Source organism: Pteropus alecto, unplaced genomic scaffold, assembly GCF_000325575.1.
Source record: "Pteropus alecto unplaced genomic scaffold, ASM32557v1 scaffold150, whole genome shotgun sequence".
Lineage (NCBI taxonomy): Eukaryota > Metazoa > Chordata > Mammalia > Chiroptera > Pteropodidae > Pteropus > Pteropus alecto.
The window spans coordinates 1,061,869-1,077,206 of NW_006429686.1; the positions used below are offsets into that span (position 1 = coordinate 1,061,869).

Sequence of the window (15,338 nt, forward strand, 5' to 3'; positions counted from 1 at the left end):
AATAAAAATAATTCACTAAGCTGTACATAGAAGATTTGTATATTTCTAAATGGACAGCAATGGATGGAAAATAAAAAGTCTGTGAGTTCATCGTAATACTAATAAAAGAGGGGGAAAGCTCTTTTTTACATAAGAATACCAACTCATTCATGAAGAATGAGTTAGAAATCACCGTTTGGCAACCACCATGGTAATAATTGATCCAGGAAAGAATCATCGACTAAAGGTTTTGTGGAACAGGGAATTCAAATCAACTCAAGGTATCATCCAACACAGTATTCATTGATTTTAAAGGATAAAAGATGCCTTTACAGTGTATTAATCTGTCAGATTCTTCCTCAAGCAAGTGACCAAATTCAGAATAATCGATAATGGGACAAAGATAAATCATGTGCCCCTTGAAGTTAGACACAGAGAGGAACATAGGAATCACCCAAGTAGTATTCTGGTCAAAAATGGATAATGTGAATTTATTCATGAGGAAACAAATAGACAAATTCAAATTGAAGATAATTTTATGTAACAATTAGCCTAGTTGCTTCAAAAATGTCAATGTCATGAAATCAATTTAAAATAGATTTAAAATTATTGCCAGAGGGGAAGGGAGTTGGAGGACTGGGTAAAAAAAGGTGAAGAGATTAAGAAGTTCAAATTAATAGTTATAAAACAGTCATGGGGATGTAGAGTACAGCATAGGGAATATAGTCAATATTATTATAATGGCTGTGTATAATGCCAGATGGGTGCTGAAGTAATCGGGGGAATCATTACATAAATTATAGAAATGTCTAACCATTGAACTGTATACCTGAAACCAATATAAAATAAAAAATCACATCAAAAATACATACATAAATAAATGAAATAAATTTTAATTTTAAAAAGGCTAAGGAAATTTTCTATATTAAAGGAGAAATACATGATATACAAATGCAATGCATAACATCTTACTGGATTCTGGATCAGAAAAATATTATAAAAGACATTATTGGGACAGTTGGGAAAATTTGAATATGGAATATATATTAGATATATATATAGTATATGTTAAATTCTTTGAATATGATAACTGTTTTCTAGTTAAATTATTTGAATATGATAACTGTTTTCTAGTTAAATTGAGAGGTCCTTATTCTTATGAGAAACATGCTAAGTTATTTAGGAGTGAAGTGTCATATCTGCAGCTAACACTAAAATGGTTCAGGATAAAAATGAATACAGACGTGCTTAGGCATGTATACATATGTAAATATAGAGATAATACAAATGTGACAGAATGTTAACAATTAATGAATCTAGATAAAAGTTATACAGATGTTCACTGCAATTTTCTTGCAATTTTGTGTTTGAAAATTTTCTAAATAGTTTTTAAAAAACAAAATAAAAATCTTTAGCAAAGATATTCACTCTCCTTCAAAGCATCTAATATACTGGTCTGAAACTGCTATATTTGAAGGAGAAAAGGAATGGCTGGATGGCTGGATAAATAATCAGAGTTAGATGTCTTAAATTCTAGTCCAGGTTCTGTCATTAATTTGTCATTTCACTTGGATTTTCTCATGAGCCAAATAGCAGGTGATAATACCTCCTTGCCAGGCCTACTTTATAGGGCTGTTGTGAGGATTAAATGAGATAATAATATAAGAAAGTACACTGACACGAGGAAAAGTGCTATTCAAATTCAAAACACTCTTACTGTTATTGTAATCTTAGTCAAAATATTTTTACATAGCTCATTACCAAATTCATTTCTGGAAACTAACAACTACAGATATACACATTTTCAATGTTGTGCATTTACGCTTTGCTTTTGAAATCCCTGCATTCTATTGACATGGGTATTCCCTGAAATGACTGATAGCTCTTGCAGGCTATCATTAGCACTGAATGAGACTACTGGCATCCAAGAGGACTCTACCACGTGCCTGCTTTCTGGGCAGCAGTTCTGTATATTTTCCATTTGAGTCGGTGGTAGGAGTTCTGGTTAAATCAAGTGTAACTAGAGAAGATGGTGGGCAGAAAGGAGGTTGGTGGAAAGAAAGAGGAAGAAAAGGTGGCAGGGTCATGAACAGACTACTTGATACATTTTAAAGGAGAGGACCATAAGATCCTGAGACTCTTAGGTATCTGTCTCCTTGGGGTGTTTTGATTTTTCACTACAACAACCACTTACCACTAATCATCAATTTGCCATGTGGTTAGTAGTGAGATGATTCTCTAAAAGTCAATGTCTCATTCACATCATTTGGAAATACTCAAGTTAGTTCTTCTTCAATAATAATTACATGAAGCAGGACTCATTTTTCACTTAAGTATTGAATCAATACCCTTAGCATACACATTGTAACATAATTACTCCAGGGGTAACTTTCGGTCAAAAAAGTGTGAAGATTCAGAGTAACCTCAGAAGAATTGCAGCATGAGGAATCTCCCCGGATCTCTCCCCTTGAAATAATAACAAGATGAATATCTACAACTCAACAAATAACACCCAACTTGCACACAAGTGCATCTGAGAGATCTACGCATCAGAGCATCGGAAGGTCAGAATGGCCCAAGTCAGGGGGATAGATGCTAAGTTATTTAGGAGTGAAGTGTCATATCTGCAGCTAACACTAAAATGGTTCAGGATAAAAATGAATACAAAAGAGCTGCCATACAAAGCTAGAGCTTCCTGCAGGAGAAGAAGGAGGGGAGATTTCGTGGCCGATTCCCGAAATCTGCCTGAGTGATGAGCATGTCCCATGCAGTGGAGCCCAGAGATCAGGGCAGAGAGGGGAGTAGAGACTGAGTGCAGAGGGGAGATAGCTGTGTCTTAGCAGCCACTGATTCCAAGCAGGAGGCTGAGTCATGGAACCTGGCTGTGACCTTCACCCCACAACCCAGAGCATGCCCTCCACCCACCCCATATCCTCTCAGAGCTAGCACCATGGAGTTCCAGGGAAATTTGCACAACTGGTACTGAAACATACACTACAGCCAGTACCAGAGACAGGTGCAGTGGTATTGAAGCAGGACAGCTGAGACCTGAGGGTACAGCACTATGAGAAGGGAAGCAGCCACACACACCCAGGCCTCTCACAATTAACATTTGCCCCACACAGTTAGACTGAGTCTGGGAAGGAAGCAGTAGAACATTGCATCTGACTGTTGGGGTAGTAATGAGACTTCAGGGCCTCTTCAGAGTCACAGACCCCAATTACCCTTTGCACCCCTTCACCGGGGCAGAACACTGAGACTGAACCCACCTGATAGCAGAGAAAGTATACAGTCTACCAGAGAGAAAGGAGCATTTTTAGTCTCAAAGCAGAGACCCAAGAGGCTTGGACACCACCTACTGGAAATCGAAAGAAAACTCCCTTCTTATCAATGTGCTAAAGAGAGATTACTACATAATAAGTTTTCGTTTTGAAAAGAAAAAAAAAAAGCAGAGTACACTCCCATTAATACCCAGGTGGAAAAATAGTCCATCAAATGCCATGAACAACCAAGGGGACAAGACAGCTCAAAAAAAAAAAAAAAAAGTGAAATATCTCCAGAAAATAAGCTTAAAGACATAGAAATATGTAATTTAAATGACAGAGAATTCAGGATTGCATTTTTCAATGACATGCAAGAAAATTCTGATCAACAATTGCAAGAAATTAAAAACAAAATAAGTCAAGAAAATGAATATTTACAAAGAGACTGAAACCCTAAAAAAGAACGAAATAGAACTTCTGGAGATGAAGAACACATTAAAAGAGTTGAAGAATGAAATAGCAAGCTTAGGAAATAGAGCTGACCAGGTGGAGGAAATAATTAGTGATATCAAACACAGAAATCTGGAAATGATACAGAGGGAAGAAGAGAGAGACTTGAGAAAAAAAAGAAAAAGAAAAAACTCTGCAAGAATTATCTGACACCATCAGTAAAAGCAACATATGTAGAAAGAGTATACTAGAAGAAGAGACAGTAAAGAGGCCAGAGAGCACATTCGAACAAATAGTTGACAAGAATTTCCCAAATCTATGGAAAGAACTGAATCTTTGAATACAAGAAGCAAACAGAATACTCAATTATCTCAACCCAAAAAGGCCTTCTCCGAGACACACTATATTAAAATTGTCAAAAATTAATGACAAAGAAAATTATCAAGACAGCCAGGGTGGGGGTGGGGGAAGACAGTAACTTCTAAAGAGAAACCCATTATATTATCATCAAACCACACACAAACCTTACAAGGAAGGAAGGAGTGGAATCAAATATTCAAATTATTGAAAGAAATTAACAGCCAAGAATAATATATATAGCAAAGTTCTCCTTTAAATATGAAGGAGAATAAAGACATTTCCAGACATACAAAAGCTGAGAGAATTCTCCACCATAAGACCTACATTACAGGAAATACTAAAGGGGGTCATTATACCTGAAACAAAAGGAGAAAAAATGCATGAATAACATGACTAAATGGCAGACAGAAGAAGAAAAGTGAAACTATAATTAAGAACAGGATATTATAAGCTTAAATATTGCATAATGGCTAAAGATTTAAACACACACACACACACACACACACACACACACACACACACACACACTTTAAAAAGAGAAAAGACTCCTCTGGAATCTTTGAGATGTTATGGAACCAAAGCTGAGAGACCATGCCAAAAATGAGACATACTCAAGCTGAGAAAGCACTCCAATCCTCAACACATGGCTTTCATTTTGTCCTGAATATCAACATCTTAGGCAGCCAGATGCGGGGAAGAGCATGGAGGAGCATGCATGGGAGGGTTTAGAATCTACATAAAAAAAATTAGATTTTCTAGTTTACGGAGAAAAAAAAAATGGCTTAGATGTTAGAGACTCTGTTCATCACTCTGGTGACCAAATCAAAGTTGTGACGGAAACAAGGAGCAGCAGCAAAGAAAAATTGTCTGGGATATAGATGAACAAGCCATACAAATAGGGAGAAATCTAAGAAATCGCCCTGCGATGGCAGAAGGTAGGATGGGGTGAGGACACAGGACTGCCCAGTTTGAGCAGCTGAGTGAGACAGAGGCTGTGGCAGCGGCAGAAGCCTTTCAAAGGGGCTGCACCCGCGAGCGGATTTTTGTGGTGACGGATCTGCTCACTCTGAGCAACAGTGCCGATTCGGCTGCACGCAGGGGCCACCAAGGACTTACAGGGAGATATCAGAGTGCGGGCTTAGGCGAGACTCACTCAGTACAGAAGTGCCGGTGGTATCCATTGTTCCCTGATGAGCCCTTCCCCATACCAGTGAGCCAGACACAGTGCTGCCATAGCTCTGATGTCGTCAAACTGGATAACAGAGGTCGCTCTGCCCAGAAGATTCCCTGAAACCCCACCTCCCCCAACTCGCATCCCCACTCAAGCCACATCCAGATATATCCTCAGCAAGTCAGTGCTCCTTGCTGAGCAGTCTCTAGACTCACACTGGAGGCAGGTGGCCTCAGTTTCTAGTGTGGCCTTTTGAGGCAACTATAAGCACAGCATCTGTGGATTGCTTGCTGAATCTTAACATGTAGTCCCAGAGGTTTAGAGGCTTGGGCTAAGTTTGGCCTACAGCTGAACCCCTCTCAGGACTGTGCCACTGGACACCTACTTCACGGATCCACACTAATAAGACCTGGAGACTCAGGAGCTTTGCTTAGTACACAGAAAGGCAGCCAAAATGGGAAGACAAGGAAGCAGAAGCCATATAAGAGAACAGGGCAGATATTCAGATATTATGGAGTCAAGTAATCTAACAGATGCAGAGTTCAAAACACTGGTTATAAAGGTGCTGAGTGAACTTTTGGGAAGTGTACAGAACTTCAACAAAGAGATAAAAAACACAAAAATGGAAATGAAAATTATAAAAGGGAACCAGTCTGAAGAACACATTATCTGAGATGAGAAGTATATTAAATGGAATAAACAAAGGAATAAACAGTGAATAAAGAAAAAGATCAAATGCCCTATCTACAGGATGGAAAAGCCAAGAACACACAATTAGAATGGCAAGAGATAAGATGCCAAGAATATAAAAATAATTTAATGAGCATACAAGACACTATTAAGGGTCCAAATATCCATCTGATCGGCATAACTGAAGAAAATAAAGATGCTAAACAGCTGTTTGAAGAAATAACGATAGAAAACTTCCCTAACCTGGTGAAGGAAATAGATATAAAACCTCAGGAAGCTCAGAGAATTCCAAAAATCAGGGATTCAAATAGGCCCACACCAAGACATATCATAATTAAAATGCCAAAGGTTAAATACAAAGAAAGAATATTACAAGCAGCAAGAGAAAAACAGAAAATTCCTTATAAGGAAATACCCATAAGACTGGCAGCTGATTTCTCAAAATAAAATATGCAGGATGGAAGGACTATATACCTTTTGATCCAGCAATTGCACTTATGGGTATTTATCCAAAGAAAACCAAAACAATAATTCATAAAGATCTATGCACCTCAATATTTATGGCTGCACAATTTACAATAGCCAAGATATGGAAGCAACCTAAATGCTCAATAGATGATTGGATAAAAAAGTTATGGTTCGTATATACAATGGAATATTACTCAGCCATTAAACAAACTGAAATCCTACCATTTGCAACGATATGGATGGACTAGAGGTTATTATGCTGAGTGAAATAAGTCAGACAGAGAAAGATAAATACCATATGATTTCACTTACATATGTAATCTAAGGAACGAAAAGTACAAACTAATCAAAAACAGACACAAATATAGAGGATAATTTGGTGACAGAGGGGAAGGGGCTTGGGGGACTGAGAGAATGGGGTGAAGGGTTAAAGAAGTACAAATTAGTAGCTGATGGATGGTCATTGGGATGGAGAGCACAGCATAGGGAATACAATTAGCATGAATACGTTGGCTAGGTGGAGGGTCAGAGGAGGGAGGGAGCAGTTGAGGGGATAGTTTTATGAACTATAAATATATCTAACCAATGTACTGTATACTTGAACCTAATTAACATAAATAAATTTTAAAAAGATTTTCTAGTTTATTGCTTATAACTTTATAACACTTTTTAGAAAGAATCTGTATCCTGCTGTAGTCATTGTTTAATTTTTTAATTCTAAATTTTAGTAATTCAGGCTTCTTTATCATTTCTTTTTTACTATTACTTTTCTCAACATTTTAGTTAGACGAAATTGAAACCTATAGAAATGTATAATGATCACTTCTCTATATCTTTACCATTTTCATTATATTCATTCTTTCTCTTTCTCTCTTATATATGCACATATGCAGCTGTTGTTTGCTTTTTAAGTTTGTTTTCAGTTGATTTTTGTCTACATAAATTTTGAAGTTTTAATGTATTCTAATCTGTTACTCTTTTCTTTATGAATTCTGTTTTTCAGTTCACATGGCAAAGTCTCTCTTCACCAGAAGATTACATATATGTTTACCAGTATCCAATATTTCTTCTGATATATTCACATTTTAAATCAATATAGAATTAATCTTGGCTTGTGCCATTGGGTAGGAATTTTTTTTTTCCAAATGGTAAGCTAACTTTTCTTACTATTCAAATAATTATTACAAATCAATAAGTGAGCAGACCAACAATATGCTAGAAAAAAAAATAGATAAAAGGTAGGACCAGACAATTTGCATAAAGAGAAATAAAAATGATGTATTGTAAACATGAAAAATATCAATCTCACTTATTATAAAAGAAATACATATTAAACAACTTTAAGATAACACTTTTCACCTATGAGATTGGAAAGGATCAGAAAGTTCACAATACTCTGTACTGGGAACAATCAAGGGAATCAGGCAGTTTCAGCATTGTTGATGTGAGTTTAAATTGGTACACTCTTAGTGAACTAAGTCAGACAGAGAAAGCAAATACTGTATGATCACACTTACATGTGGAATATTTTGAAAAACCCACAAAACTCATAAAAACAGAATAGATTGGTGTTTACCAGAGGCGAGGTATGGGGAAAATGCGTGAAGGTGGTCAAAAGGTACAAACTTCCAGTTATAAGCACTGGGGATGTGATGTACAGCATGGTGACTATAGTTAACAACATTCTATTGTATATTTGAAAGTTGCCAAGATAGTAGATCTTAAAATTTCTCATTACGAGAAAAAAAATCATAGCTATGTGAGGTGATGAATGTTATCTAAACTTGTGATAATCATGTTTGTGTGTGTGCGTGTGTGTGTGTGTATGCATTATGTTGTACACCTTAAACTTATGCAACATTATATGTAAATAATATCTCAATAAAACTGGGAAAAAAGAAGAAGACAAGTACTACCTCAACCAAGAAATAAATGTATAGCATAAATTGGGATAATTTGAGACAACGAAAACAGAAAAGGAGTGGGGTAAAGATCAAAATTTTTTAAGGGGAATGGAGATAATGTGCACACAGAAGAAAAAAAAAAAGACTACTGTGTGTGTGTATAAATATAGATATATATTATTCCTTACTAAACTTAATGGTAACCACACCCAAGTAATCCAGAACTGAGACACATAGCATGAAACAAGAGGGAACGGAGGGGAAAAAAATAAATAAATAAAACACCACCAAATTCAAAAAAAAAAAAAAGACAGAAACACGAGGAGAAAGAAAAAATGGAGACGCTGAGTTCCAAAAGATAAAATGTCAATAAGAAAACCTCATATTTCAATAACCACCCTAAATGTAAATGGACTGAACTCACTAATAAAAAGGCACAGAGTATTAGATTGGATCAAAATACAAAACTCAATTATATGCTACCTTCAGGAGACACATTTCAGTTCCAAAGAGAAATATAGACTCAAAATGAAAGTGTGGAAATTGATAATCCGAGGAATTGGCATCCAGAGAAAAATGGGTATAGATATACTTATATCTGATGAAACAGACTTCAAGATAAAAAAGGTACTGAGAGACAATGATGGACGCTTGATAATGGTAAAGAGAACCATACATCAAGAAGACATAACACTTAATATCTATACTCCCAATTAGGGTGCAAAAAATATATAAAGCAAGTACTAAAAGGACTAAAGGGAAAAACTGACAAACACACCATTATAGTAGGAGAACTAAATACCCCACTGTCAGAGATTAATAGATCATCCAAAAAGAAAAGCAATAAGAAAATAACATTCTTAAATGATACATTAGGCCAAGTAGACATAATCAACATTTACAGAGCTTATCATCACAAAATAGCAGCTTATAAATTCTTCTCTACTACACATAAACGTTCTTGAGGATAGACTATATGTTGGGACACAAAACTAGCTTCAACACATTTAAAATTGAAATCATACCAAATATATTCTCTAACCATAATGCTTTGAAACTAGAGATTAACTGTAAAAAGAAAGCAGGAAGAACCACAAACACATGGAGATTAAACAACATGCTATGAAAGAATGACTGGGTCAGAGAAGAAATAAAGAGAGAGATCAAGTGATACATAGAAATGAATGAGAATGAAAGTACAACATATCGAAACTTTTTGGCACACAGCAAAAGTGGTAATAATAGGAAAGTTCATATCATTACAGGCCTATCTCAACAAACAATAATGAGCCCAAATAAACACCAAAGATTACATCTTAAAAAATTAGAAAAAGAAGATGAAATGAAGCCCAAAGTTAGCAGAAAGAAGGAAATAATCAAAATTATATTAGAATTAAATGAAATCGAGAACGAAAAGGCAATAAATAAAAATAATGCAACAAAGATCTGGTTCTTTGAGAAGATTAACAAAATTGACAATCCCCTGGCCAAAGTCATTAATGAAAAAAGAATAAGGACACAAATAAACAAAATTAGTAATGAAAGAGAAGTTACAACAGATACCACTAAAATACAAAGAATCATACAAGAATACTATGAAAAATTATATGACACTAAATTTAATAACCTAGAAGATATGGACAAGTTCTTAGAAATATACAGCCTTCCTAGACTGAATCACAAAGAAGTGGAAAATCTAAATAGACCAAGCAGCAGTATGGAAATGGAAACAACCATGAAAAACCTACCAAAAAGTAAAAGGCCAGGACCAGATGGCTTCACCAGTCAATTCTATCAAACATTCAAAGAGGATTTAATACCAATTCTCAAACTCTCCTAAAAAATTGAAGAAGAGGCAACACCTCCTAACTCATTTTATAAGGCCAATATTACACTGAGACAAAAACCTGGTAAAGATAACAGGAAAAAAAGAAAACTACAGGCCAATATCTCTCAGGAACACGGATTTAAAATCCTAAATAAGATACTAGTGAACCGAATACAATGACACATTAAAAAATTATATACCATGTCAAGAAGTTTTCATCCCAAGGGCACAGGGAAGGTTTAACATATGCAAATTGATTAGTGTGATACACCACATACACAAAATAAAAAAAACAAAAATCATATGATTAATATCAATAGACACAGAAAAAGATTTTTAGAAAATATGGCATCCATTTATGATTAAAACACTTAATAAAAGGGGAATAGAAGGAAAGTACCTCAAAATAATAAAGGCCATATATGACAAACCCTCAGCTAATATTATATTTAACAGTGAAAAACTGAAAACCTTTCCTCTAAGATCAGAAATAAGACAAGGTTGTCCACTATCACCACTGTTATTCAATATAACACTGGTCGTCTTAGCAAGTGCAATCAGGCAAAAGAAAGAAATAAAAGGCAGCCAAATAGGAAATGAAGAAGTCAAACTCACTATTTGCAGATGACATGATTCTCTACATAGAAAACCCTAAAGACTGCACCAACATGCTACTAGAAATAATAAACAAATACAGTAAAGTTTCAGGATACAAAATCAATGTTCAAAAATCCCTATCATTCCTATACTCTGATAATGAATTGTCAGAAAAAGAAAAAAAATCCTTTTTGCAATTGCAGTAAAAAAAATTCTTAGGAATAAACCTATCAAAACATGTGAAGGACCTATACACTGAAAACTATACGATATTATTAAAAGAAATCGAAGAAGACATAAAGAAATTAAAAGATATTCTGTGTCCTTGGATTGGAAGAATCAACATAGTTAAAATGACCTTAAAAAACAAACAAACAAACAAACAAACAAACAAACAAAATGACCTTATTGCCAAAAATATTACACAGATTTAATGCAACCCCCATCAAAATCCCAATGACATTCTAAAAAACAAGAACAAAAATTCATTAGATTTGTAAGGAAGTAGAGAAGACCCCGAATAGCCAAAGCAATGCTGAGAAAAAAGAACAAGATCAGAGGTAATCCTCGGAGTGACTTCGAATTATACTACAAAGTGATGATAATCAAGTGGCATGATATGGGCAGAAAAATAGACACACAGACCAGTGGAATTGAGAGTCCAGAAGTAAACCCATGTTTACATAGGGAAATAATTTTTGTCAAAAGAGCCAAAAACATATAGTGGAGAAAGGAAATCTCTTCAATAAATGGTCCTGAGAAAACTGGAAAGCCACCTGCAAAAGAATGAAAATAGGCTGCTGTCTATCGCCACACACCAAAAGTAATTCAAAATGGATTAAGGACCTGAATATAAGACTTGAAACAATAAAAAGCATAGAAGAAAATATAGGAACTAAAGTCAAGGATTTTATGAATTTGATCTCAAAGGCAAGGGAAGTAAAAGCAAAAATAAATGAATGGGACTACATCAAACTAAAAAGCTTCTGCACAGCAAAAGAAACCATCAACAAGGCAAAGAGACAATCATGTGAATGGGAGAGTATATTTGCAAACAACACTTCTGATAAGGGCCTAATATCCAAAGTATACAAAGAACTCATACAATTCAATAACAAAAAAGCAATCAATCCAATTAAAAATGGGCAGAGGACCTGAACAGACACTTCTCCTACAAAGATGTACGAATGGCCCGTAAACATATGAAAAGATGCTCTGCTTCACTAGGTATTAGGGACATGCAAATCAAACCACAATGAGATATCATCTCTCACCTGTTAGAATGGCTATTAACAGCAGGCAAGTAATAACAAGTGTTGGAGAGGAGATGGGGGAAAAAGAACCCTCATACGTTGCTGGTGGGAATGCAAATTGGTGCTACCATTATGGAAAAAATCATGGAGTTTCCTCAAAAACCTAACAATTTAATTACTATATGATCTAGCAATTCTTCTTTTGGGTATTTACCCAAAAAAACTTGAAATCATTTATTCACAAAGATATTTGCACCCCGATGTTCATAGCAGCATCATTCACGGTGGCCAGGACATGGAAGCAACCGAAGTATCCTATGATAGATGATTGAATAAAGAAGCTGTGGTACTTATATACAATGGAATATTACTCAGCCATAAGAAGAGATGAAATACTGCCATTTGTGACAACATGGATTAATTTTGAGATTATTGGGCTAAGTGAAATGTGTCAGACAGAAAAAGTTGAAAACCACATGATATCACTCATATGTAGGATATGAAATTGAAAGAAACAAACAGGGACTCATGGACATGGATATTGACTTAGTGGTTACTGGGTGGGGGTGGATAGATAGGGGTAAAACGTTCAAATATTTGGTGACAGAGGAAATTTAACTTTGGATGGTGAACACATCACGTAATATGCATATGATGTATTATTAAATTGATATACACACATATATATATATATATGGTTTACTGTTGAATGATACACTTGAAATTATTTGATTTTGTTAATCAATGTTACCCCAATAATTTTTAATAAAAAAATGAAGATTCACCAAACTATTTCAGAAAGAAAACACACACACGCTCACATTCACTGAATGTCCTCTTTCTCTTGTAAGCTTTGGGAATAAAGCTACATTTGTGACTTATCCCCCACAATTGACATTATTTACTTGGTAGTAACCTTGATCAACATGGGAATATAAATAGTAGAGACCTAGAAATACAGGTTCATTCAATTGTACCATCTTATGAATAAAGGCTACAGATCAATTTTCTCTAAATTATATCTGCTGTCATTCATTCATTAAATTCTTACAACTAACTCTACAATCTACTCTCTTGTCTTGTGGTTATGGGCTCTCTGTCAAATTATCATTAATAGAATAACCTAGTTAGATTACGAGGCAGCACATTACAGTTGGTCAGAGTTCAAGAGAGTTGGACTCTTCTTAAATTTTATGATCTTAGAAAATTAAAATAAAAAGCGTTTGTAGCTTGCTCATCTATAAAATTGACCAATTAGTTCTTGCTCAATCTTAATGTTAATGATCAAATCCAGAAATGCATTTAAGGTGATTCATACTATCAAATGTGAATATTAATACTTTGCATCAAACTGATATATGTGAAATACATGTCTCATGTACTGAAAACACTAAACCAGAAAAAGAATCAGACAACACAAAGACAATTTGGCATATTTTTCAATTATGACAACAGTGGTAATGTCAAATAGAACTCCTAAAATCTCAGTGTAGCCAATTTGTAAAGCCTAGAAGAAAGTTTAGAGCCTGGCAAAGAGCAAGTGCCAAAATGCCAAAAGTCCCTTTTTCCCGGAAGCTTTAATGTAGCCCATAATAGCAAAGAGTGACAGCAATCCTGTCAGTAACCAACAGCATGAGAAGAGCTGCACAGTGCTTGTCTAGGCATGATGGAACCCATGCTTTTCTAAATGTGATGATTGTTCCAAGATTAAATATTTGACTTAAGATTTAATCTCTAATACATAGGAGAACACAGCAAGGAAGAATGAATTGAGGGAAGCACTAATAAAAGATGTTATTAAATAATTAGGTGCATTTTCCATGTGGTGAAGTACTTTGAGGGGTCTGATTTTTCCAATAGCATTATTTTGGCCTGTTCCCCAGTGGATAATGGTGTGATTAAATAATGTATTAAAAAAAAATAAGGAAAGCTTCAAATGGGCAATACGCTAATCATACCTGGTAAAATTCAAAATTTCATATCTCTTCTATGCAGAGAGTCATTAAGTATTTTCCAAATGATAAAATATATTTAAAAACTAGAAAGGAAAAGATATAAGGATACTCTATATAAAAAAGGTGAAAAAAGATTGGGGCTAGTAGTTACTATGACTTGTCATAGAACTGCTGTTGCTAGATATAATAACTATTTCAGTTATTACTAACACAATTCATTTCAACAGTGGGATTAAGAGCTCCAGTTATATATTATAACTTCCATCTATGAATCTCATAGTATCCAACAAACATTAACTATCACAGATCATGAGAAGTCAGTGATTTTTGCCAGTTGGGAAAGAGAGTTATGAACTTGCCTACAGAGGCAGAGAACCATGAGAAAGGGGCAGACTGCATATATTTACAGAAGGAGAGGATTTTAATTTCCCTCCATTCTTTTCTCCCTTAATAATTTCAGAAGGGGCAGGAAAAAGGAAACAAGAAAAGCAGAGAAGGGTTTTCTACCTTTTATGCTCCAGAGGGAAGAACTGAACACATACAATAACACAGCATGAAGCAATTAAATGACTAGGCAATTCACAAAGATGCACTGAGCACATATACCCATATCTGTATTAATAATTGATATAAAGAATAGTAGAAACCGCTATCCTTGTTCTTCAAGGAGTCCATAGTCTCTTAAAATGCACTAGTTCATCCTGTTAATTTTGTAAGGTATTTCGATAACACTATGGTTACAAAAGAAAATGTCCTTATTATTTTAGACAGGCATGCTGGAATATTTATGGATGAAACATCATGTATTTGTGTTTACCTTAAAATAAATCTGGAAAAATAAAGAAATAGCAAATGTGGCAAAAAGTTCATGATTGTATAATCTAGGTACTTGACATATGGGTATTCTTTAGTCAGTTCTCTTATTTTCTCTTCATGCCTTCAAACTTTTATAATAAAAGATTTTTTTTACCAATTCAGATTAATACGAGAAAGTCAATTTAAATTATAAAAATGTCAAATGACAACTTTTAAAAGATCTTTTTCTACTTTGATTCTTCATAATAGCTGAGGCTAAGCTAGTTTTGCCTCATTATCAATTGTTTGGCTGATTAATCTATGCGGGATTTAGACCCTGCTACAAAGGTGTGTCTGTGTTTTCCCATTTTTGGACATGTAAGAATTGGAGGCAAAGAAATATAGACTTGGAGAATTCTGGGGACAGCTTGCTTCTTGCAGGCTCAAGATCAACCATCCCACAAAGGAATATTAAATTAAATTAAATTAAATTAAAATTAGGTTAAATTAAGTTAAATTAATACTGAAATATAAAGACTACTTCAAACAGATATAAATTAAAATTTTTTTTCTATGTTTTGTCTAAAGTTCCTATAAGATTCCCACAGATGAAAAAGAGAACTTG

General features: G+C 34.7%; 1 protein-coding gene and 1 non-coding gene across 2 annotated transcripts in view; one reads left to right on the forward strand and one right to left on the reverse strand.

Moving 5' to 3' along the window:
* IL1RAPL2 (interleukin 1 receptor accessory protein like 2) overlaps nt 1-15,338 on the reverse strand; it is a 608,417-nt gene that overhangs the window by 234,973 nt on the left and 358,106 nt on the right. The gene's annotated exons all lie outside the window — the stretch shown is intronic.
* LOC112471033 lies at nt 15,049-15,179 on the forward strand. The gene has a single exon (XR_003043207.1). It is a non-coding gene; the product is annotated as a small nucleolar RNA SNORA38 (small nucleolar RNA).